This window comes from Corvus cornix, chromosome Z, assembly GCF_000738735.6.
Source record: "Corvus cornix cornix isolate S_Up_H32 chromosome Z, ASM73873v5, whole genome shotgun sequence".
Classification (NCBI taxonomy): Eukaryota; Metazoa; Chordata; class Aves; order Passeriformes; family Corvidae; genus Corvus; species Corvus cornix.
This window is the reverse complement of record NC_046357.1, coordinates 65,063,032-65,087,443: the sequence shown is the minus strand read 5'-3', so window position 1 is coordinate 65,087,443 and position 24,412 is coordinate 65,063,032. Positions and strand designations below refer to the sequence as shown.

At 39.7% G+C, this 24,412-nt stretch overlaps 1 protein-coding gene across 1 annotated transcript in view; it reads right to left on the bottom strand.

Moving 5' to 3' along the window:
• Positions 1-24,412, bottom strand: part of MAP1B (microtubule associated protein 1B) — a 72,243-nt gene that overhangs the window by 34,330 nt on the left and 13,501 nt on the right. The window lies entirely within an intron of this gene.

Sequence of the window (24,412 nt, the reverse complement as noted above, 5' to 3'; positions counted from 1 at the left end):
GAATGACAGATCTGTTTGCAAGCACTAAGGCTGTTGCAGGAGCCTTGCACTGCAGATTAGACACTTTACTTTGCAGTATTTTAGAATTACTTATGGTTAAATCTTCCTACAGTCTGGCAATCATTAAATTTTCTTGGGGAAAAAACCCCACAGTTAATAACCCACCCTTGATACCTGTACTGTAATGTTCATTATGTACCAGAAAACCCCTCTGCTGTTTGTCAAAATATCTCCTTAAATCATAATTTATCTAGTGATGCTCTTTGAAGAGCTGTGAAGTTCTTTCTCAAGTAACATCACAGCTTTATTGCTATTCCCTGAACAAATCACACAATCATCGTAACTGTATTACAGTGGAGAAGTTGTATTTTTTAATACTTGGGTATGCGTTTGTGCATTTTAGAAAACTGGCATTCTGTTGAATGTAGTATTACTTTCAACTAATTCACCACCTGTGGAATATCCCTGAGCCTCTGCAACCACTATGAAATATAACAAGATGCTCTGTTTGTAAGCCTTTAATGAGAACCAGGTATAAGATTTTCCCCTGGCAATCACCCGATTCCCAGCTCCATAGCAAAAATTGCCCAAAGCTTTTATTCTGGTTTACATATAAACAGTGTTGCTAATCAATTTCTGGATTAAATTCACTTTGCCTTTCTAGCAGCAACCACTTTCCTGGTCTGAAAGAGCAGAGCAACTGTTCCACCCCCAGGGAGAGCACAAGAGAGACTCTCTTAAAAGCCTCAAAACACCTTCCTTCTCTGATTCTTTACTGGATGTGTGCAGTTCTCCACTGTGATGGTTTTATACAAATTGAAAATGAAATATGAAATCGATTGCCTCTGCGTACAATACAGGCAAGTACTATTAATTAAGTCTAGGTTTTACAGAGAAGAAATTAGAGGGCACACCGGTTTCAGCACCAAGGGAACATTCTTTTGGGTTTCATTTCTGGAATTAAAACAAGCCATAAAGTAGTCCCTCCAGTCTTTGGCCTTTAATTTTCGGATGATGTGCTTAAGTACAACTAACTGAACTATATTATAAGGCAGAAAAAGACAGTACTATCCTCTAATTAGATTATAAAAAACACTGAGAGGGGGGAAAACCAGCACATATCTTCAGGAAATACAAACTCATATTCAAACATTATCTTGCACAAGGAATGTCTTTTAATACCTAAATAATAGGTATTACCTTTTAATACCTCTAAAATTTCATTAAGCAATTATCCCTATCAGTGGTTGAAACTGTCGTAACAAAAAGCAATGCATGAACAACAAATAGCGATAGCTCATACCCACTCATACAAGAAAAAAATACCCAGCAACAGAAGTCAGAGGACCTGGAAACCAGGAATCAATGAACCAGCAAGTGTGACAGCAAAAACCGGCCCTCTAAATGCCAAAGTGGACAGATTCCAGAGGCCGGTCAAGCATTAGCTTGGATGATTTTACTTCTTTACTGGCCCTGTATCCTCTTCCTACACCAACTTCTGTACATAAGGATGAGTGAGGAACAGATCTAGTTCTGGAAGCATCTATTTTAATCTTCAAGTGTTTAACTTGTTAAATCTTCTTCTTAGTAAAAAGCAGGTGCCCCCAGAAATAGTTCAGGCAGCCTCTGAGCTGAGAAGGACTACTCTTGCAGACTTGTAATAGGAGGATCCCTTTTGCTTAAGCAGTCACAGCATTTACAGGAGGAAACAGAACTCATACCTGGTCCAACAGTTTACTCCTGTATATGCAAGAACCACTGTGGACAACTGTGTCCTCTCTAACTGGATAAAGATCTACCAAACTCCCAGAAAGCCCACCACAATGCTCAGCACATATCAAAACTAGTTACATTAAAATGAAAGACAGGAAAAGCTTGCCCTGTCACAGAAAGCAAAACATTTAATTAAATATGAGCTCTGCCTTAGGTTCTGTCTCTTGCCGCTAAGATTTCTTACCTTTTACTAAATCTTCATTGTTATTTTGGAACCCCTAATCACCCTTTATGTCTCAAAAATACAAATCTCTGAAAATACCCAACATCACCCAGTAGGAATAGTCATACAATTTTGGCCTGGTCCTTTGTGAAACTCTTGGAAACCTCTAGCATACTATGATTGCTTAAACTTCCAAGCTTTATTCTTCCTTTTTTGTGCATGCTTAACTCCTATTAATGCTGATGAGAGTTATTTGCATACAACAATGAAAGATTAAACTCTTTCATTGTCTAAGGGGTGCTATCAGCCCTGTCCTGCTTCAGTGAAAAAACCTCAAGGATATTGCAAATACTATGGGGAGTTAATCTCATTACACACTACTAATAGCATTTGTGGCAGTGTTTGCTTCTCAGATCAACTATAGGTGACCACCTGGTGTCCTGTAACTAGAAAGCTCCTGCTACAACACAGACACAGAGCAGGCTCTTCTTTAGAGACTAATCTGTAAGCTGCTATGGATCTATTCTCCTGACACTTTCTCTCCCACTGAGAAGAACATGTGTTTCTGTTTTAATGTTTTAATATTTTTAAGTGAACGATAGAGCTTTGTGAAAAAAGTTCAAATACAAAGATGTTTAGCTAGGAATTAATATACTGTGATGCTTTCCAGGGCAAACTTCACATAGGCTTGTCTTCCTGAGTTACCAAATGATTATATGATCAGCTTCATCTAGTCCTTTCCAAAAGTAAAATTGCTGCAGGGCTGATTTTAAGTACTCTTCAGGAGAACCGTCAGTGAAAATAAAGACATCCGTAAAAGAGAAACTAGTATACTGAAAAACACATGAGAAGTTTCTTTGATTGGTCAGCATTGTCTTGTCTCTAAGCATTATAGAAGATAAGTATTAAATTTACAAAGGTATTTTTAACTAGGTTTTCTTAGTGTATGCCAATTAAATCAGCAGGGTAATGCTGACTTAAAACAGCTAGTGACCTAGCACACAAATGAGTTTTACTGCAGATTTGAACAGAAAGGACACAATCACTAAGCAACTCTTTGCAGGCACCAACTGAATAATTAAAGCTGGTTTCATCATAAAGATGACACATCATGCTGTGAAAAAAAATTACCCCTGGCAACTCCTGTTTCTGTATCTGAAACCTAGAAAACTTTAAAAAGAAACTTGTTCATACTAGGTCCTGTATTAAAATTAATTCCTCTGGCTTGGATCCTGTTGGGATGCTTTAGGGTAAAAGCACAAAGAATGGTGACCACCAACCTTTTAAATAAATTTCATCTTTCTAATTACACCTGGCAATTGATACCAAGTAGCCTCCAGCAAAGGATTGCCAAGATGACACATTTCTAAGTGTCAAAACTGAAATCCATAAATGTGTTGCGAGAGCATTTTTAATAGAGCTGATGTGCTGATACAGGCATACAGCAATGAGGACTGCAATTAAAATACAGTTTATTTAATGTGTTTTAAAAGATGTCTCATATCCGTATCCCATCTAGGGATTTCATAATGACACTGACAATTTATTTAAGCGGTAGCTCTTGAGCAATATAGAGTGGACACTAGAGATACAAAGGTTCTATTTAAATCAGAGTGTTTAGAACAGTTTTTGGCCCCTCTCCCCAGCAAGCTTCAGGCTTTGCCTTTGCCTCTGTGCACAGACTGCACCTGGAAATGTGTTCCTGGAGTTCTGAAGTCTGGAGGTTCTTACCTGTATCCCCAAGGATCATACTGTTGAAGTTATCTTAATGTTGTGTTTCCCCTGATAAAAAAATTGGGGAACACAAGAGCCAGAAAAAGAACATGTCTTGGGAGTCTCTTAAAGGAGAAAATCCAGATAACATGGAAAAAACCCTCAGCTCTCACATAGTTGAGAGTGAGGGAATGTGGTAAATTCGGTAAATAAATGGTAGTTTTGTAGAAAAATTTTAAGTATAAATTATCTATCAATAAACAACATCTACATTTTGATTTATCTAAGTCCCAAAAATTCCTGCAGAGTTTCCCCTCAAGAATTCTGCAGAGTCTAAAGTGGGAATTTTATAGCATTTGGCAAGACTCCATGAGGATATTTAGAAGTTGTAATAGGCACGCACAAAAGGAGGTCCATTTCAACATACTTTGAAGGAGACCTCTAGAAAAAGCAAGAGAAGAACATCTTCCTGATTCAGATATGATGGTGCAGCATTGTATGCTGTCCAAGAACAGATGTGTACACAGTAAATGAAGGAAGTCAAGTCTAAAAGTAGCATTAGGGCAGTCAAGCACTGTACAGATTCAGAATGAATGCGCCTCAAGCCATATCTGTCTTACAGTGAAGAGCATGCACTAGATCTGCAGAGGTGGCAGGGAGCAAGAAAACATGGCCTTTGCTCAAAGGGTGAGATTTCACTGTGTTCTCTGAGTATTCTGTATCGCCTGCATTTCTCAACCTAAGGGTAATTTCTGGAGACCTCTTCTTCAAAGTACAGTCAGTGCACAGGTTTTTATTCAGGTTTTGCGTTTTTTTCCAGCTAGTACATAAAATTACTGTCATTCAACTTCTAGCTCACAGTGTGCCATATCCCACTCCATATCCCACTCCCCTCATTACTATGCAGTCCTACCTAGGCTGAAGAAGACCTCACCCAACCCAGACAACCTGTACCTTCCTCATTTGTAAAAGAACGGGCACTGAAATAGCTGATTTTAAAGCACCTGGGAAAAAAAAAATCCCTGGTGATTATAAAAAGAGCCGTTGATTACAGTGGCTTTCCCCCCACAAGCCTAGCCGTGTGGCTAAATCCCATATGCTGCTACTCAATTTTTAATACGTTATTGGGCAAATTTTCATTCATTTTTTATGAAAGCTAAGGTTAAAACTTAATATGACTGCTGGTAGGCATGGGGTAAGAGATTGTATATTTCCATAAAGAGGTTTATATATTCTCTGCATATAGCTAGAAAGATAGAATGAAAATATATGTATGTTTATCCTCTCATTAGGACTGCAGTGCTGGAAACATTCAGCGCTTATCCTAAAGCTGCTTGTAAATACCAGTTGAAGGAGAGAACCAGAAGAAGACCTATTTACTCACCTGCAAGGCCTGTGGAGTTTAGAAACATATTAAGATCACCCTTGACAGGAGCAGGTACCACCCAGACAACAGAGGGCCTTGGTACTGTCTCAGGATAGTTCACATTGCGAATCCACTGGGAGGTCACATCCCAGTTTTGGGACCCCTCCTGTGACAATCAGCAGATTTGCTGAGGTGAATTTACTGCCCCATCGCTTCCAGGAAAAATCTGGTGAGTCAGACCCATGCTTTCCAGTGCTTTAGGAAATCACTAACAGGGTAGGAATAAATCAGATTTAGATTTCAAAACAATGTCTCTGACCCCCTCTCTAGCATCTCTTAATTCAGACTTTGAGGGTCTCAGCAAGATTCCTGGATTTCCAACAGGTCTTCTTTGGCCTGTTTTCTCCAAATAATGTGAGTGCCCGTGCTTTTGTTTTTAATTTAGATGACAATGAAGCATGGGGTAGAGTCCAATCAAAGTCTAAGCAAAGATACTATCTGGTATGAGTATTAGACCCTGACATATTGATAATATTTAATATGTTCACCAATAAAACCCTCATAATGATATTTACAGTTGAGGGAAATGTTCCTCTTTTATGTGCCAAAGAATGAAAAAATAATATGAAAGAATCTCCAGAAAACTGGCACACTTACTTACAAACTGTCCTCGGACTGGTTGTTATAAAACAAACCACATGTTCTTCAGCATAGCTCTCATTGTTTATAGATTTAATCAATTTGCAGTTCATGGGTATTAGATCCTGATCTGCAACTGTAAACAAATCCCTGCTGTTCACTGAGGTGAAAGCATGGGGACTTACATTTTATATCATCAAGACACAGTATGCTTGCTCTTATTTCAAAATATTTAGAAAACATCCCATGCAACTCTCATTTGAATTCTATTAATTGCTTTCATTTACTTAGGGAGACTGAGAATTCAACTGGCATTGCAATATTTCATTTAATGCAAGAAACTCTCAGAAACACCTTACAATATTCAACTGAGTCAGATGAGTTCTTACAATATCAAGAGCTCATTTATATCTTCAGAGCATATGTCAGTTTTCAAGCCACATGAATTGCATATGCACACTTAAGAGTGTGAGAAGGATATATTCACGGGCACAAAATCAATTAGTAGGTCTGACCTTAAGTTCTAATTACACTGATACAATTCTCTTCTCCCTCGTTTGACTTCCATGTTCCTATGAGATAGTGCTTCACTCTCATTTCTCTAAATGGTGATGTATGCCAACACTAATATGCCCACATTTTTCCTATCCATTCCATATATCTGGGTACTTACCACCCCACTATTATCAGACTTACAGTATATGCCATTCTTCATCCATACGCAGACTTACAATTTCTATAGTTCCCTTCTTTCTCTTATTTTAATCTCCAAGATAACATTAATTTCTTACCTCACCATCAGATAATGTATTAAACAATAGGTTCATTTAAATTTAAATTATGGATTGCAGTACATCTCCACAGTTTGTATGGCAGTAAATTTAAACCCTTCTGAATCACAAAAGATCTTAATTCTGGCTCTGAACAATTTAATTCCAGTGTTTGCATCTTTCCTGTTTGTAAACCCAAGATGTGAACACACCAGTCAGACAAATTGCACCACTGAGGTACAGTCTGAGGGCTTGCAAGGATCTGTCTTTACTTGGCCAAATCCACTGCTGGATACACACAGCTCCTGGTGACTTAGAAGGAAATAGGAAAGCAGCAAGAAACCTTCCCCCTGGGAAGGTTTGGCTCTCTGACCTTACAATGAGGATGAGGTGTCCTGCCCCACTTTACCTCATGGAATTTTATTTCCTTTGCACCACCAGCATCACAAAATATTGAACATGTTCATGCTGATTAATTACAAAACTGCCCTCATTTCTTTGCTCATTCCTTTCTCTTCTTGATCCTTGTCTCCTTTCTGTCCAAACTGTAATTTTCAGGGGCAAGAGCTCACACGAGAAGTAAGTGAGCTGACACAAACATGCAATATAAACAAGTAACACAAAAGCAGCTTGTGCTGCCCATGATCCCAGCATGTATTAGGTGTGTTGATGCAGAGGACATGTCTGGGATGTTCTCTGTCTGCAAGGCCCCCAGAGGAGTGGTCGTGGGCAGTATCAGCACATGAGGCCACAGCTGTCACTACTACTTATGGTCAGGATAAGTGCTCATGCCTCAGCTGTGGAGACCTTCCTTCTTTTACCCCGCTCTGGAATACACTAAGGGAAAGGAGACCTTTGTGAAAATGTCCCTGATAAAGCCAGGCTTACATTAGATAGAAAACAATGCTTTTCTGGTAAAAGCTTTTAAATGGAATTAATTTTTTACACCATTTCAATTTGGAAATTGTGGGGGCAGCAAAAAGGAGGTAAGACTTTACATGTTTGCTTGTATCGGAAAATCCTGCACAAAAAGAAAAATAAGAAATTTTGGCAAAATGTGAATTCTATTGAAAGGGCATTTTCAAAATATGTGTAGCTAAAACCTTTGAGCAGCTTTGCAATCTTTATTTTTAGTAAAAAAGGTCAAAATTATACTTTTGGTTTCCTTCAAGTGTGCCTTCCAGCTCACTTCCTGAGCTCCTGGGAGCACTTGCTTGCTTTATTCCTGACAAAACCCCTTCAGGCCACAAGGACAGGGGGCTAGTCCCAGTGTGTGCCACATTTACATTTGGAGTGAGTGTCTCACAGCTGCAGCTGCTGGCCTATGTTTCTGTCATTATTTGCATTTCAAACAGAATTAATGGAAGCAATGAACTACAAAACAAACCGAAGTTCTACAGAGAAAATGAATGCCTCTTTTTAATCTGAATCAGCTGCTGGAATACTGAAAGACTGAAAACTTGGTAGGACTGTACAGTCCCTAATGCTGAGCACCATATCAGGTGAGACCAACAGTACTTATCTGTCAAAAACTGTAATTTAAAAACTTCTACAGCTGCTGGTAACCTAGTTTTCAATAGGTAATCACCTATGTGATTAAAGCCTAGCTTAAATACTTCAAAATACAATTCCAAGAATAGTGTAATAGAAAAGAAATTGAGTAAGTAACTCCATTTTCTTTGTCCAGTACCTTAGGCTGGTCTGTGTTTCACATGCTATAGAAGTCGGCATTTCCTGCCTGGAAGTTTGATTTGTGGTTCCCAGCCTAATACTTATCTCAGCCCTATTGCCATATCCTTTAGGTCATTTCTCTCTTGCATTGATCCACAATTTGAAAACTTGCTTAGGAGGCTAGTGTCAGGTGTAACAGAGAAACTGCAGGCAGTTATAAGTCTAGGTTCTGGCAGGAAATAGAAAAGGCAGGAAAGTCAGAGAGAACACCCTGTAACAGTCTCAAGCGTCTAACACTTAATCCTGTTCATTCTCCCCTACTTCCAGGCAGCACTGTCATCCATGCCCTGCTGTACCTCCAAATGACACATACTGTGTCTGAATACTAAAGAACATTTCTGACAAAATAATTCCCTGGTGAGCAGGGCAGTGAGGGAGCACTAGGATTTGAATTGGCTCCACTGATCCTGTGGCTATGACATCAGATCTCTTAAGCTGATGGTTAGGACACTAATAGCAAGAGTACTTTGCTTCTTAATGGACCTCTGGGTTCTTCAGTGCACCCTTAGTACAAATAGTTCAGCATTAGTCCTTCCCTTGACTCCTTCCTTTTTTTTTTCCTCTTTCGAGCTGACATAATGCTAGATAAATGATCTTTGTAGAAAGTGACAGAATCAAGGTTACTATTTTACCTTCCAGTCCTTGATGGGAAAAGTTCAAAGGATGGCTCGATCCTGCAGGGACTCATCTCATCTCTTTATAGATATCTTACAAAGATGTCTGGATGCACTTGGAACTGTGGTGACTCAGCTAGACACAAAATAAAGGTCCTGTCCACAGACCGTCTCTTGACATCTTGCAGAATAGTTTGTGTGTCACAAATTAATTCCTACCCAGAAGCAGTTTGTTTTCTGCCCACTTAGAATCTCCCTGGCTAATATATTTTCCAGTTTTTGTTATAATTTTCTGGGTGCTGTGAAAAAAGTTGTCAAACAGCTTCACTTCAAATAAGGCAATGTCTGTTTACTGTTTACAGTTCTGTTTGTAAAATTGTTCAATGAATGTTTAGGAAATACTTGCATTTTATAACTTGCTATGCAACTGGATCTTTGTTCCAGTTATAGCTATAGTACCTGATTTGCAATAAAAACAACAAAAGTACTACAGAAGGTAAGATTATAGAATCACAGAATATAAGATTATAGAATCGTAGAAGAATGTAAGATTATAGAATCATAGAATGGTTTGGGTAGGAAAGGACCTTAGGGAACACTTCTTCCCAATCCTTCTGCCATGGGCAGGGACACCTCTCGCTAGACCAGGTGCTCAGGGATTCATCCAGCCTGGCCTCGAACACCTCCAAGGATGGGGCATCCACAACTTCTCTGGGCAACCTGTTCCATTCTCACAGCAAAGAACTTCCTGCCAATACTTAATCTAAACCTACTCTCTTTCAGTTTGAATCCATTCCCCATTGTCTTGTGCTCTTGCATTCCCCATTCTCTTGTGAAAAGTCCCTCTCCATCTTTCTTGCAGGTACTGGGAGGCCTCAATTAGGTCATCCCGAAGCATTCTCTTTTCCAGGCTGAACAAACCTAATTCTCTCAACTCTTCCTCACAGGAGAGGTGTTCCATCTCTCTGGTCGTCTTGATGGCCTCCTCTGGACTTGCTTCCAACAGGCTGTTCCAATAAAAATTGCCAAGAAATGCCTTTCTTGTACCGAGGACCTCAGATCTGGATGCAGTACTCCACTCTGGTGTGATGCCACCAGAGCAGAGGGGCAGAATCTCCTCCTTCAATATTTGTACAGAAATAACTTGACTGTGTACCTTTCTCAGGCACCATCTATCACATGCTGGAAATGAAAGAAATGTCCCAAGTTGCAGAATAAATGCAGCTCCCACTGGCCTTTAGACAACAGACCTTTTCTTCACTGACTTTAGTGAAGTGGACAAACTCACTGGATTAATTAGAAACAACAGTCTAGAACATGTGTCTTACAAGATAAAAATACAGGATTTTTCACACTGCCAAAAGTACTTTAACTTGCTCATTAGCAATCTCAAAGAAACTTAGTGTTGACAGATTTTAAATGAATTAATATATTCACTGTGCACCACAATGTGAATTTTCCTGTGACTTCAAGAATAAGCTAACTGTGAATTGGTTCTTGGTCTAATATTGTGAATTCAGATATAAATTATTCATCTTCTCTTATATATCTCTATATGCCATTGCAAGTTATATGGAAATTACTCTCATGGCACAGATTCCATCTAATGTAAATTGGCACAGCAACAGTGGGTTTACATCCTATGTTTAGCACGGATTTAGCAAGAGGCCTAAGAAATTCTGCTTGAGAATGTCTTTAGTAACTAAACAGCCCCTGTGGTCTGAGTTCTGCAACATATGTGTACAGCAGTGGCCCCAGCATAAACCCTCTGGTAATGCTATCGGATGGACTAAGAGCTGCTGCAAACAGTTTAAAGAAGAAACAGTATTTCAGAAGAATGCTTAAAGCCAAGTTAAATTAAAGGCCTTGGTCTAATTCTACTAATTTAGGTCCAAGCACCTGCTGATGTGGGCATCCTTTTTAACCATTTCATTCAAGCTCTTCTCAACAAAATCTAAGAAGACAAGAAGACTAAGAAGACAAGCTGGAAGACAGACAGAACGTTTAAAAACCTGCACACTTTAAAGAGCTATTTTTTACATCTCTTAAAAAAAAAAAACCCAAACATGAGAATACAAGAAAGTGTTTAAACCTTTGAGGGACAGGATCCAGCAAAATCTCTATGACCATGGAATGAGTCACCTGAGTAAGAAGTTCAGAAGTAGACCCAACCATGTAGTAGTAGAAATTTAGTGATACTAGAGTTATTACAAAAATTTCAGGAGACAATCTCTTGATTTCATACCTATTCATCCCAAGTATTGGCTTTTTATTGTGCCTTAGGTAATGTTGAAAAATGCATTTTTAGGAAAAATGTTTGTGAAGGTGCTAATTATTTTTAAACATTACCTTTTAACTCTCACAGGTGCTTATTCCTCTAATTTTATGTGCAAATCAGCACCCATATTCGCACCCTTCTTTGGTCCACAAACACTACCTTCTAGTTTGTGTTCTCTTCTGCTGCTGAAGACAAATCAAATCATATCAGATATTTATCCAGCGACAACTTAAGGACAAGTGAAAGATGAAAAGGAAAGTTATTTCATTTCCGTCTCTTACCTCCTAGCATGTCTGATTTTATTCATGCCTGTCTTTTTTGATCTCCTTTTGTACCACACAGAGCTTACCAACTGACACAAAAATAAAGGCATAACAGATTTTCTACAAGACCAGACAAGGGATTTGCTAAATATAAAGAAGCTGCCTAGTCAGACTTCTACCCTCATCCGTAAGGGTGAATACTGTTGTTTCTGACATCTCTCAAGTTCTTGCAATACCACCTCAAGTGCTTTAGCAACCAGTAATTAGTCTAGCTCTCAGATGCCTTGAAGGTCAATAGAGAAAAAAAGGCCATGAGTCCTACAGATTACCTTAAAATCAACTTCCACAACTGGAATGCTGCAATGAATGGCTATAAACACTTCAGAAGGGATAGGCAAGGAAGGAGAGGCTTTTGGGTGGCCCTGCAAGTTAGGAAGTGTTTTGATTATCTTGAGCTTAATGATGGTCACAATAGGGTTCAGTGTTTATGGGTAACACAGCAGATATCCTGGTGAGAGTCTATTATACACCACCCAGCCAGGATTAAGAAGCAGATTAAATATTCTGTAAGCAGCTGGGAGTAGTCTCCCAGTCACTGACCCTTGTTCTTATGGGGAACTTCAAATTAATGGATTTCTGCTGGAAATGCAACACAACAGAGACAAAACAACTTAGGAGGTTCCTGGAGTGTATGTAAGATAATGTCCTGGCACAGCTGGTGAGGCAGCAAACCAAGGAATGTGCTGCACTGGACCTGTTGACTGTGAACAGTTACAGACTGGTGGGTGATGCTATCTTGGACACAGCACTCATGAAATGAATTTTTGACTCTGAGAAGGAGGGTATGGTAGGGTAGGATAGGGTATGGTATCAGGAGAACTGATACGGTACCTTTGACTTGAAGACGACAGACAGACTGATTGACAGAGCCCCTTGAGAGACAGTACTAAAGGTCAAAGATGTCCAGGAAGGGTGGACATTCTTCAAGCAGGAAATCCTAAAGGCAAAGGAGCAGGCTGTCCCTATGTGCCAAAAGACAAGATGCTAGGGAAAAAGACCATCCTGGCTGAACAGCGTCTTGGCTGCAACTCAGGAAAAAAAGGCAGTTTATGATCTTTGGAAGAAGGGGCAGGCAGTTCAGAAGGACCACAAGAATGTCATGAGGTTAGCCAGGAAGAAAATTAGAAGGGCAAATTCCAACTAACCAGAACTTAACCTGGCTACTGACACGAAAGACAATACAAACATTTGTATAAATACAGAAGCAATAAAATGAGGGCTAAGAAGGATCTCCTTCCCTTAATGGGTGTGAGTGGAAACATATCAGCCAAGGGTGAGGAAAAGACTGAGGTACTTCTTGTTAATACAAGATCAGCTGTTCTCCAAGTAACCAGACTCCAGGGCTGGAAGACAGAGATAAGGTGCAGAATGAAACCCTAATAATAATCCAAGGGGAAATGGTCAACAATCTGCTACACCACTTAGACCTGCACAAGCCTTACAGGGATGGATGGGAGCCTCTCATGGGGAGCTGATGGAAGTGCTTAGCAAGTCATTTTCCATCAATTTTTGGCAGTTGTGCGTAACCATGGAGATCCCAGTAGACTGGAGGCTGTCACACAAATGTGACACTGGCCCACCTATAAGAAGGGCCATAAGGTATTCAGGGAAGCACGGCCCTGTAAGCCTGACCTTGGTGCCAAGGAAGGTCATGCAGCAGATTATCTCGAGTGTCATCATAAGGCATGTACAGGATCAGGCTCAGCCAGCATGGGTTTGTTACAGGCAGGGCCTGCTTGTCTAACTTGATCTCCTTCTGTGACAAAGTGTCCCACTTAGTGGATACAGGAAAGGCCGTGGATGTTGTGTACCTGGACTTCAGCAAAGCTTCTGACACTGTTTCCCACATTCTTCTGGAGAAGCTGTCTGCTGGAGGCTTGGATGGGTGCACTGTTCGCTGGGTAAAACACCAGTTGTATGGCCAGGCCCAGAGAGTGGTGGTGGATGGAGTTACATCCAGCTGGTGGCCGGTCACCAGCAGTGTTCCCCAGGGCTCAGTACTGGGGCCAGTTCTGTTTAATGTCTTTATGGATGATCTGGACAAGGGGATCGAATACACCCTCAGTCAGTTTGTGGATGACACCAGGCTGGATGGTGCCCCACTGGAGGGTATGAATGCTCTGCAAAGGTATCTGGACAGTCTGGATTGCTGTGCTGAGGCCAATAGTGTGAACTTCAACAATTCCCAGGTAACTCTTCTTCAGTCACAACAACTCCAGGAAGCACTACAAGCAGAGTGACAGGAAAAGGACCTGGGGGTGCTGGTGACAGCAGCTGAACATGAGCCAGGGTGTGTCCAGGTGGCCAAGAAGGCCAATGGCATCCTGGCCTGTACCAGGCAGCAACAGTGTGGCCAGCAGGACCAGGGCAGGGATTGTCCCCCTGTACTCAGCACTGGTGGGGCCACACCTCAAATCCTGTGTTCAGTTCTGGACCCTTAACTATAAGAAAGACACTGAGGTGCTGGAGCAGGTCCAGAGAAGGGCAGCAAGCTGGTGAAGGGTTTGGAGCTCAAGTCTGATGAGAAGTAGCTGAGTTTCTTGCATTGTTATCTCATGCTCACCCAGTATCATATTTCTGCATGATTCATCTAAAAAATTCTGGCTACCTTCTATAACAATACATTAAACAGTTTGAGTAAGGCTTGCACGTAGGCCTACCATGACCTGCCATCTTTGCTTTCTGTGTGGAGCAGGAAGAAGTATAAGACAACATCTGGGTCCATGGCAATGTATGTGAAGTGGTCTAGCAAAGGAAATCAACAGAATGGATACAAACATAATACAATTTCCTGACCAAAAAACCCCTGTTTTCTTTTATTTCCTCCTGGGATCTGGCTATATTTCGACTCAGAATTCATCTGACAGCGTAAGATCATTTGTAGTATACCTATCAAAGCTGAGTCATAACCATATCATGGGAATGGCCCAGGAGTACAGACACAAATAAGACATTTTCAGGGTTTTTATTCGTAAGCTTGTTCTGAGTGTTTTATCATTTGACTATAGTAATTTGCTTCCCTTAGGAAAAAAGTATGGGAAGTTAAAAGTCTATCATGACATTCTGAAATGAATAATTAAAGTTCACAAAAACACTGGGTTTCAGTTACATTTCTAGTGCTCAAATTGCTTTTGTTTTTTCTATATATATGGTAAAACATGAAGTCTCATTTAAAATTACATCTCTCAGCTCAAAGTTTTCCTGTGAATCATCTAATTCTGGACTTTTCAGTAATCCAGACGTCTTTTATGACAATTACATATTTCCTATGCTGATGGGCTTAGAATCTAACTAGATGGGAAACCCTCAAAAGATGTGGAGTAACATAAGAAACATATGAGCAAGTTCAAGCAAGTGTAACAATGGGAACAAGGGTTTCCAAGAGGTCAAACATACACCGTGGGCTCTTTGACTCCCTGACCTGTGCATCCAGAACAAGGGCACACCTGGATGCTCCATGGAGGAAGTCAGCTCCTGTGTATGCCTTCATTTCTGTTAGTGTGCACTACACGGTGGTCCACATAATCATATGGGCCATATAACCAATGTGACAGCAGCAGAGTTACCTGTAGATATAACAGCTTGCAGCAGCAAGACTAGTCATATTTGTATGGTCTATATGAGTTCCTCTGATACTAATGAAAGTTTTTTCAGCCTTCTTTCTACATAAATTCAGGATGGAAATCTGTTTAAATAAGGCACAAAAGAAAGGTTTGGCTTCCCATCTCTCATGTTTCATTAAAGAGGAAGAAAATTTAATACTAAAATAATTTCTCACAAGGGTCTTGTGTCAACTTTGGCCTCTATATAATTTATGCAAATTATACCTACACATATAAACTGCTAACTGTTCATACGGACTAAGCATTCCTGGGCACATATGGTCTCCCACTTGGGGACTGATTCCGTATTTGTGCATTTTATTACTCTGTTAACAAATGCAGATTTCTTTGTAATTAAACAGACTATTTAATATTCTGAAGTATGTGACCATATCAAGATTTGCTGCAATTTATCCCCAGTTATCAGGTACATACAGTAGAAGGGAGCTGTTAGCAAAGGAATGAGATAACAAAAAAACCCAAATCCAACTAAAAAGAAACACAAAAACAGTGAACCTCTCTCCATCCGCAAATATTTTTATGCTGATGACAGATCTGAACAGGTTGACTAGTGAAGAGCCACTCACCTGGTAAAATTTTAAAGGTTTAAGCTTTGCAAGAATTCTCCTTTAGTACTTATTAACCTGAAAATAATGTTTGAAGAGCACATGTAACATGAAGTATATAATGCACTTTTTTTTTCCATGGGAACACAAAAAAAATTTCCAGGTCTGAATTTCAGCATAGGTTATTTCTAAGTATTGCCTCCAGGGGAAAAAATGTATTACTTTTGTGATAGCAAGATTTCCTTTGGGCTGATATAAGAAAATAATGGGCTTTTTTAAAGTCTAGATTGAATTTTTTTACTAGCTTTAAAAAAAAAAAAAGTAGAATTAAGGCAATACCAGTTACACTGCACTTTGATATAACCAATAAAACATTTTTGCTTGTAATGAATAAGGCCCACTCAATGAGCTTTTGAGTAACACCAGGGAAAAGAAACTTTCCTCTAGTCTCCCTCATCACCTGCTTCTCCTCCTCTCAGTCAGCATTAGACCAATTCTCTTCTGGGCTGGCTGCAGGGTGGATGGATGTACCAAGTTTAACACTTTGGTGTGGTCTTGTTTTAAAAGCTATCTCAAAACAAAGTTGTACAAGAAACAAATCCAAGCCCTTTTTGCAACATCCAGAGTGATTCTGGAGCTCTTTTCATGCAGCCTTACCTAGATGATTTTCAACCAGAAAATGCAGAAAAGTAGTGGACAAACTTGGCTCTCACTTTGATGCCTGCGTCTACTTTGGCTTCTGGGTTTTGTACTTATAACTGAGAGAGCAAGAAAGCAGCTGGTAGCTGTGAAAACTGAGAGGGTCTCTGGCCATCCCCATCTCAGGAGGTTGGCCATTCTCATTCAGTACTTGAGCCTGTCAGAAAGTATGAGCAGGTACCACAAGAGGTCTGAGCAGACCACAGCTCCAGCTCCCTGGATTGGTGCCTGAGGGCATTTTGGTGGAAAGAGCACAACAAAGGGAAGAAAATGAAGGCCAAAAAAAAGGGGAAAAAAATACCTCTCTCCCTCTTCAGGGCTTCTTCCAGTAGCAGACACAAAAACTGGACATAATTAAATCTTGAGGAACTGAAGGCCTTCTTTCAGCCCGTGTAGATGTGAATGATATGACAGTAAATTTCTGCCATTTTATTCTTTTATAGCCAAGGGGGACACTCAGAGATTGCATAGAAGGTGGGTGAAAGCTATCTAGTCTGTCTGTTTGCCACTGATCTCCTTCTTGATATATTTCTCAGTCTCTATTTTTCCTCCCCTGAGAGCTCCTGTCACGTACAGGTCACTCCTACTCTGCCTTAGAGGAGGGTGTCTGCAGCCCCAGAAGCTGTGCTAAAGCTGATCTATTCCTTATCTGGTGGACAACGCTCTCACAGGCAATTCCACCAGCAATATCCATCTTAATGACAAAGTACATCTTTTACATGTCTGGTTTCCAACCACATACATCTAAGTGTTATGCTGGGTGCTTTTTTTTTGACATTGGAAATCACTGACATAGGGCAAGTTGTGTTTCAAACTGCTGGATTGACAGATGTTTTCCTTTAAAAAACATCCTATATGCTTTGGTGATAAGGACACTGCTCTGGCTGGAGTAAGAAAATTAATAACAAGCTTTCCACATAAGGCCAACAAAAAATAAAATTAAATCTATCTTTGAAATGCGAAGCTGCATTTCTAAAAGATTAATATTTCAAAATTAGATTAAGGATATTGGGAAAGGACCCTTGTAAGCTATTTGAGCTCTGCACTTAACTTCACATTATTATTGTTGTTTAAATGAAAAAAGTAGTCCAGTGAAAATTAAATGAGCAATTTTCATGTGAAGGCCTCTGGGCATTATTAAGATTCACAGTACAAAGTGTCATGCTGCCTCATAATAAATTGATCTGAGTAAGGTGGTAAATATCTACTGCCTTTATAACTGAGAAAACATTTTGCATTACCAGTGTTTCTGAAACAGACTGACAACCAATTTTTTTCCTTAAATACACAGCCACAGGTTAAATGCTCCAGCATTTTCCAGTGGCAGCATCCATCCTCCTATACTTTGGCAGGCAAAATAACCCAGATTAAATTAATTAGTGTCTTCAACTACTGTTGAGCTCATTAGTAACCCTCTAACATTGTATGTTCTGAAGATATATGCTTAAGTGCAGTAATTGTAGGCACTGGTTCATTAGCAAGTACGATCAACATGGGTTATCAAAAATATTTTTCATGCATAAGAAATAGAGCAAATTGCTAAAACAATAAAAGAAATACCTAAGATCTACAGCAGGTCAATCTACATGATGTAATATTTCATTAACATAATTAGAAGCAGATTTACAATAACTTAATTTTCCACCTTCTTTTGTCTAAAGGAGACCAGGCATACTGCCCTGCTTCCTGCAGAAAGTTTCTGCCCCGGCTGGCAAAATGTCAGGTGAAATTAAGGCTGTGCAATGAAGAAAGTGCTATTTTAGATGTGATAGACTCCCTTTAGAAACTCTGCGATTGTACACAGGCTGTGTAATTACAGGCACTTGCAAACTGTACTTCATTTTAATGACAAAGTGTTGGCACTGGTGAGATGTTTAACCCTCCCAATATTAAATGAACACAATTCAAGTACACTGTTAGAATCATCATCATCGTCATTTGAAAAAAAACAACATGGGGGGACACTTAAGGAATATGGAAACAACATAGTTGCACTTTTTCCCCCAAAGATTAAAGCAATGAGGTATTAATTTTCTCCTTTTTGGGGAATAGAGATCTCATGACTTTTAATATTTCTCTTGACAAAAGAAATAGAAATGTTGCTATTAGATTTCCACTGGAAGCTTCTGTTGTCGTGCAAGATAAGCAGAGTTGCAGTATTTTCTTTTTTTCCATATTAACCACAATACATTTGAAGTTTGGCACACTTAATTTTCAAAGGAAATTACAATAAAAGGAGTACTCTTACTGGATGTCAATGAATGGACCTGTGACTGATTGTAGTTCTAAGTAGTACAAGTGCACAAGTGCTCTTTCTTAGCTTAAGAAAAATGTACTTACCGATGGAGAAAAGAAATAAACAGTGGAGGGGTTGACCCTGCCTTCATTGGGATTGAGTGCAAATTTCTGATGGATTTCCAAAAGGAACAATTTTACACACAAGACTTGCTACAAATTCAGTTTATCCTTGAGGGCTCCAGCAAAGAAAAGTACTAGACAAAGTACTAGTGCTGTACTAGTCAAATCAGATTTATCTGCCAGTTTGAGCATACTAAAACTTTATGATTATGATCTTTACTGTATTTTTTGGAGAGAGCTACACTTACACAAAGTTACATTACTGTGTAATTCAGAAAACACATTAATCTGAGAAATGCAAATTTAAAAATAAAAATATTTATCATATAAGGTATTACAAACATACATTAAATAAAGCCTTACATAAGAAAAATGCACTAAATGTTGAATCTTTCACTCTTTTTCTGTTAAAAACTTATGATTTATGGCTTCTGTTTCAAGACCTTTGTGACTGTTCATAATTGAGCAGAATTTGCATACTGTTCCAACATGCTCCCAAAAGGGAAAACTACTTCCCTTGCAGAAAACACTAAAATTAATTTGAAAAGAAAAACCACAAAAAGAAAATCGACAATGACATGGTCATGCAAGCTCTCCTCATTTGGCATCTATTGGATGGCCTCTGTAAACCTGGCCACTTACATAAGTGTTTAGAATACTAGACTATATCACACTCACCTTCCACATCAAATTTAGATAATCAGAATAAATTTAATGGAATCGAGCTATAGAAACTTCTTCCCAGCGCAGTGCTTGCAAATTACTCTACAGCTACATATTCGCATTTGGGTTTGACAGTTTTTAGCCAGTGCCTTGACCCATTTGACACCCTTCCACTAGGCTCTGCACTGCTGCAAGGAAGGGGCAGCGGTCCCTGAACCTAACTCCCTCTGCCAAACCTATCAGATGAAAACAGCAAAGCATAGGAATGCAGATGAAACTAGAGAGAATACATGGTCAGTCAGCATTAATCATTCTTAAAATTCCACTTCACACCAGAGAGGATTTAATTGTTTCGTAAATGGCTCTAGGGCCTCTGAATGAGAAAAACCTGTCCAACAGAGAAGACATTTATTTGAAAAAAAATCTCTGTAATAAATATTGATCTATCACAACCATACGTAATTTTGGAGTCACAGCAATCGCTCTTTGCCTAATTAAACTGTGCTAATATGAAACTGCAGGCCAGGCCCATAAGGCACAACAGATCTGAGGGAGTGTGGAAATGTCTGGAAGTTGCAAGCTCTGGGAAGAGAGGCAGAAAGGCACAGGAACTGTGCCTGCATGCTAATGAACTCCACCAGATCATAATCCATACAGATGCAATTTAAATTCCCTTCCACATCCTCAGCCTCAAATTCTTCTAATTAATCCACAGCCATGAGATAAGCAGCCGTGCAGAGGCAGGGATGGCACAACAGATGTGACAAAAGGCGAAAGACTACTCCTTGCCACTTCTCTTTCCTCAGGATTTGAAGGTTGTGTCAATCACTAAGCCAAACTCGGAGGGGCAATCAAAATGTCATTTACTTAATTTCTCCATGACATTTTAACTTTTACCTTATAAGCATTCCTGGATTTAGGACAGGCAAAAATGTTTTAGCAATCACAAAACACACGATTCCTCAGCCACATGGCAGCATTTAAAAGCATTTCACTCCCACTTGACACGGAGCTTTGTTAAAGATGGCAGGCAGTATTTCACCAGCTTGGCTTACACTTTGTAAAGACACTCAGCTTCCTACAGAGGTTTAAGTCTAAAAGAAGTCAATTTATTGCCAGCTCCAGCACCATGCAGACTTGCAAAGAGACCACAGAAGTGAATTGCCATGCTTTATTTCAAGTGGTGTCACAGCAACCCAGCAGTGTTGCACGTTACTATATGTAGAAACCAGTTACAAACCATAGTTCCCACAGCCATTTCCCTCAAATTCTCTATAGATGGGATCTCCAAATTGCAGTTCTTCAACAGCACTCCAATGCTGCCTTAACATATAACAGGGTAGATCTGGAGAGACCTGTTTTCAGTGAAATTTCCCGTAATTTACACTCATTCAAAGCAGAGTTTGTCAAAGTGTTTCTTAGTAATCACAATAAGATAAACTGCTGGCTATAGTTTTGGGCATTTTCTGATTTTTTTGTATGTTGTTTGGGTTGTGTGTTTTTTAAATGAGTGGTAACAAACAGCTGCTTTCAGTAAGCATCTGGAGCCCTGCTACTCCTCCACAATTAAATGAGATTAAAAGTATTTGATTGTCCATTTACCAGTATTTGCATATATGAAAAGATTTTCCCTGTGCAGTTGTAGGCAGGTGTTGTTTAATAAGAAGGTCCTCACGTGTACTTCTTCCTAATACAGCTCAGAAATCTGAAGGAGTTACACAATGACATGAATGGCTAATCTCAGCTTTTCATCTCTGTTACTGTTATTTTCAAATCAATTTGAGCGATCCCTTTAGTGTTTACATTAACATCTGGCTAGTAGCTTACTAGATTACTTGAAGAGAGTTGGTAGCCTCATTTTGAATTTTAATGAAGACCATGCTGCATAAATCACTGACATTAGATTCCCTACTGGCACACTTGGCCATGATGGAAAGCTGAAGTAAGACAATTGAATAATCAAGATCATGGGTTGTCCACAGCGCCTGAGCATGACTGCCACAGTCAGTTTTTACATAGTTCAGGGGAAAAATTAAGAAATAAACTTCAGGTCTCTTGATTTATGACATACCATGTGTTCTGCAGTCACCTAGAAAGCTGTGATTTTTTTTTTTTTGCATCTCTGAGAAAGGAAAAATGCCACACTGGGACTTGTACAAACACTTACCTTTTTAGACAGACAATACTGATTTGCTTTGTCAAACTACCTGCTACTGTACTCCTATATTCCTAACAGACTGTCATAGCACAGACTGAGACAGGGGAAAAAAACTGAGATATACTAAACTTGACAAGTGAGTCAGACTCCACTTGCTTAGGTCTCAGGTCTTTTATTTCATGCTGTGTTTTAGGAGAGAGAGAGAGGCACTAGGTCTTGATGTGGTTTATATTGCAGCTTCTAAACAGGAGAAGCTCAGGCCTCTTGGAAATATCCAGAAAATACAGAGAATACATGATCTGTGAAGCTGATTTTCTTACCTGTATCTAGAGATGTGTTAATTTATGCACAAATCTAGCTGTGTGTAATGATCTTGCTTTTCTCCCTACTAGCTCTGCAGAGCTAATGTTAAGCATTTTCATAAAATGATCACTATCTGTGGTCTTCAACCTGAATAAGTTCTTGACCTGAATGAGCTATACTCTGCTTTTTCTCCAACAGAGAGAGATCTGAAGTTTGCTGAGCTTATTTCACATTGAGGGATTCATATTTCACAAGTCAACAGAGTTGAAGTCCCTGAAATTTAAATTTCAAGTAAGATGTCAGAGCAAAATAGAAACATATGTCTCACATTAAGAACTAAGACCTAAAAACATTATGGAAGTATTCATACTGACTTTAGAATGTGGTCATTTACTGCACAGCAGTGAGCATGGGCACTCAGAATGCCATCTGCTGGCAAAAGCAGCATAAGGAAGCATGATTCCTTGGTAGGCAACTTTCAAAAAAGGGAAAGATTAAGAAACATGATGTGGATTGTCAGTTTTTCGGTTTGGGTTGGTTTGGGTTTTTTTAACTGTTAATTTGAAGTTTTTTTCAATAAAGTAGCTTTGCCCACATGATATAATTAATTTTATGTAGAAACTTTGGTGGGGAATGGATTTTGAACAACAAGAAGAGTATTACAGCTTTATTTTGCAGTGGAAAAGACTATCATTTGAAAATAGTAACAATTTAAAAGGCATAATGAATAATGAGGAAATACAAATAGAGCTGATAGACTGATACTGCTTGTACTTTCCTGTTCTTCTGGAGGGGAAGCTGTATGAAGAGCAGCTGAGGACACTTTGGCTGTTCAGCCTGGAGGAGACCGAGGGGAGACCTCACTGTGGTCTTCAATATCCTCATGAGGGGAAGCAGAGGAGCGGGTCCCAATCTCTTCTCTCATGACCAGTGACAGGACTCAAGGGAGTGTCATGAAGCTAAGACAGGAGAGGTTTAGGCTGGATATCAGGAAAAGGTTTTTCACAGAGAGGGTGGTTGGGCACTCTAACAGGCTTCCCAGGGAAGTGGTCACAGCACCAGTCTGACAGAGTTCAAGAAGTGTTTGGACAATGCTCTCAGGCACATGGTGTGATTCTTGGCAGGTCCGGTGCAGGGCCAGGAGTTGGACTTGCTGATCCTTGTAGTTCTCTTCCAACTCATCAAGTTCTATGATTCTGTGATTCTCCTATTTCACAGGATCTCAAAAATAACTCAAGATTTTATTAACTATTTGGTGAGAATATTGAGAGGCTAAACCTCTACACTAGAAATTGAAAAAAAAAAGAAATCAAACCCAGCAGTGAATCTGTTTATTATTGTGCCATCACCTATAGCAACTGTGATTCCAAGCTTTATGTGGCCATTTTGTGATTTGACCAAAAATAGTGGACAATACCTGTCGGGTAACTCCACTTACAAAACAGTGACTGTTGTCATAGGACTACAGCAAGGCAGATCCACAGAAGCCACATCTCTACTGGTTTCAAAACTGTCTCTGCTGGGTTGAAAACATCTTCTCGTTCTCTTTTTTCCCCCTCAATGATTATTGATGAAATGTTTTATTGTGCCCAGTTCCACAGCCAACAATCAACCAAGTTACCTAAACTATCTAACAAAAAACAACTCGTCTAATACTGCTCGAGTGTTTTCTGAGTGTGTCCCATCTTTGCAAGCCAGTCAGAAACGTGGGACAGTACAGGGAGTAAGATTTGGTGGGGCTCAGCAAGGACTTTGGTCTAAATATAATTTGATAATTGCTTAGATTAGGTTTACAATCACTGACAAAGAAACATCCATCTGCTCAAAAGTAAGACCAACAAAAAAGCTGGAAGTAACAGATGTCAACTCCAACATATTTAATAGCAGAGGGAAGCCAGAAACAAAAGAAAAAACTACAAAACATAATTTGTGAGCAGAGTCATCCCTGACCACAGCTTTTCCTACACTCATCTCTTAGAAAGTACACATTTATTTATTGTCAGCTGTGGTGTGGTTCCAAGAAAGGCAGCAAACCTAGAAGATCCAATACTGAATAGATGCCATTCACATTTTACCACTAAGTTACCATGACTTACTCTGACATATAGGAAGACCGCAGGATGAAGAGCATGGGACAAGGAAGAAAAGTGTCATCTAGGATGAATACAAGCTTCTCTGAAGTCTTGAAAACATCTGCTAATTTGAAAACTCAGCATTTCACCCATTTCAGGAAAGAAGGGAACAGGATACAAGGTTTAAAATGTGCTCAAGAAATGAAAAAAATCAGGAAAACAGGAAAAACAGTTTTAAATGTTAGTATCACAGCATAAAGTCTTTGATCTATGCTTTGTCCATGCAAAAACTATCCTTGCAGGGATACCAAAGCTGTGTCTGAAACAAGGCAGCAGAGCCCTGGTAACTCAGAGCTGTGGTGAAGGTAAATGCTGGTGTGGTGAGACCCTCCTGATGGGTTTTCAGAGAGGCTCATCACTGATGAGATCATTCTTCTCCGAGGGATGGAAGTCTGGGGGTGCACTCTCCCGGGTGGAGGTACCAGCTCATCTCTGCCTGTAAGGGTAGCTCTACCCAGGACTGCCCTGCACCACCACTCTTTCACTTCCAATTGCAAAAGAAAGATCATAGGGTGGCCCCCTCTTTTGACATTGTCCCTGGGGGTTTTTTGTGATTAAAAG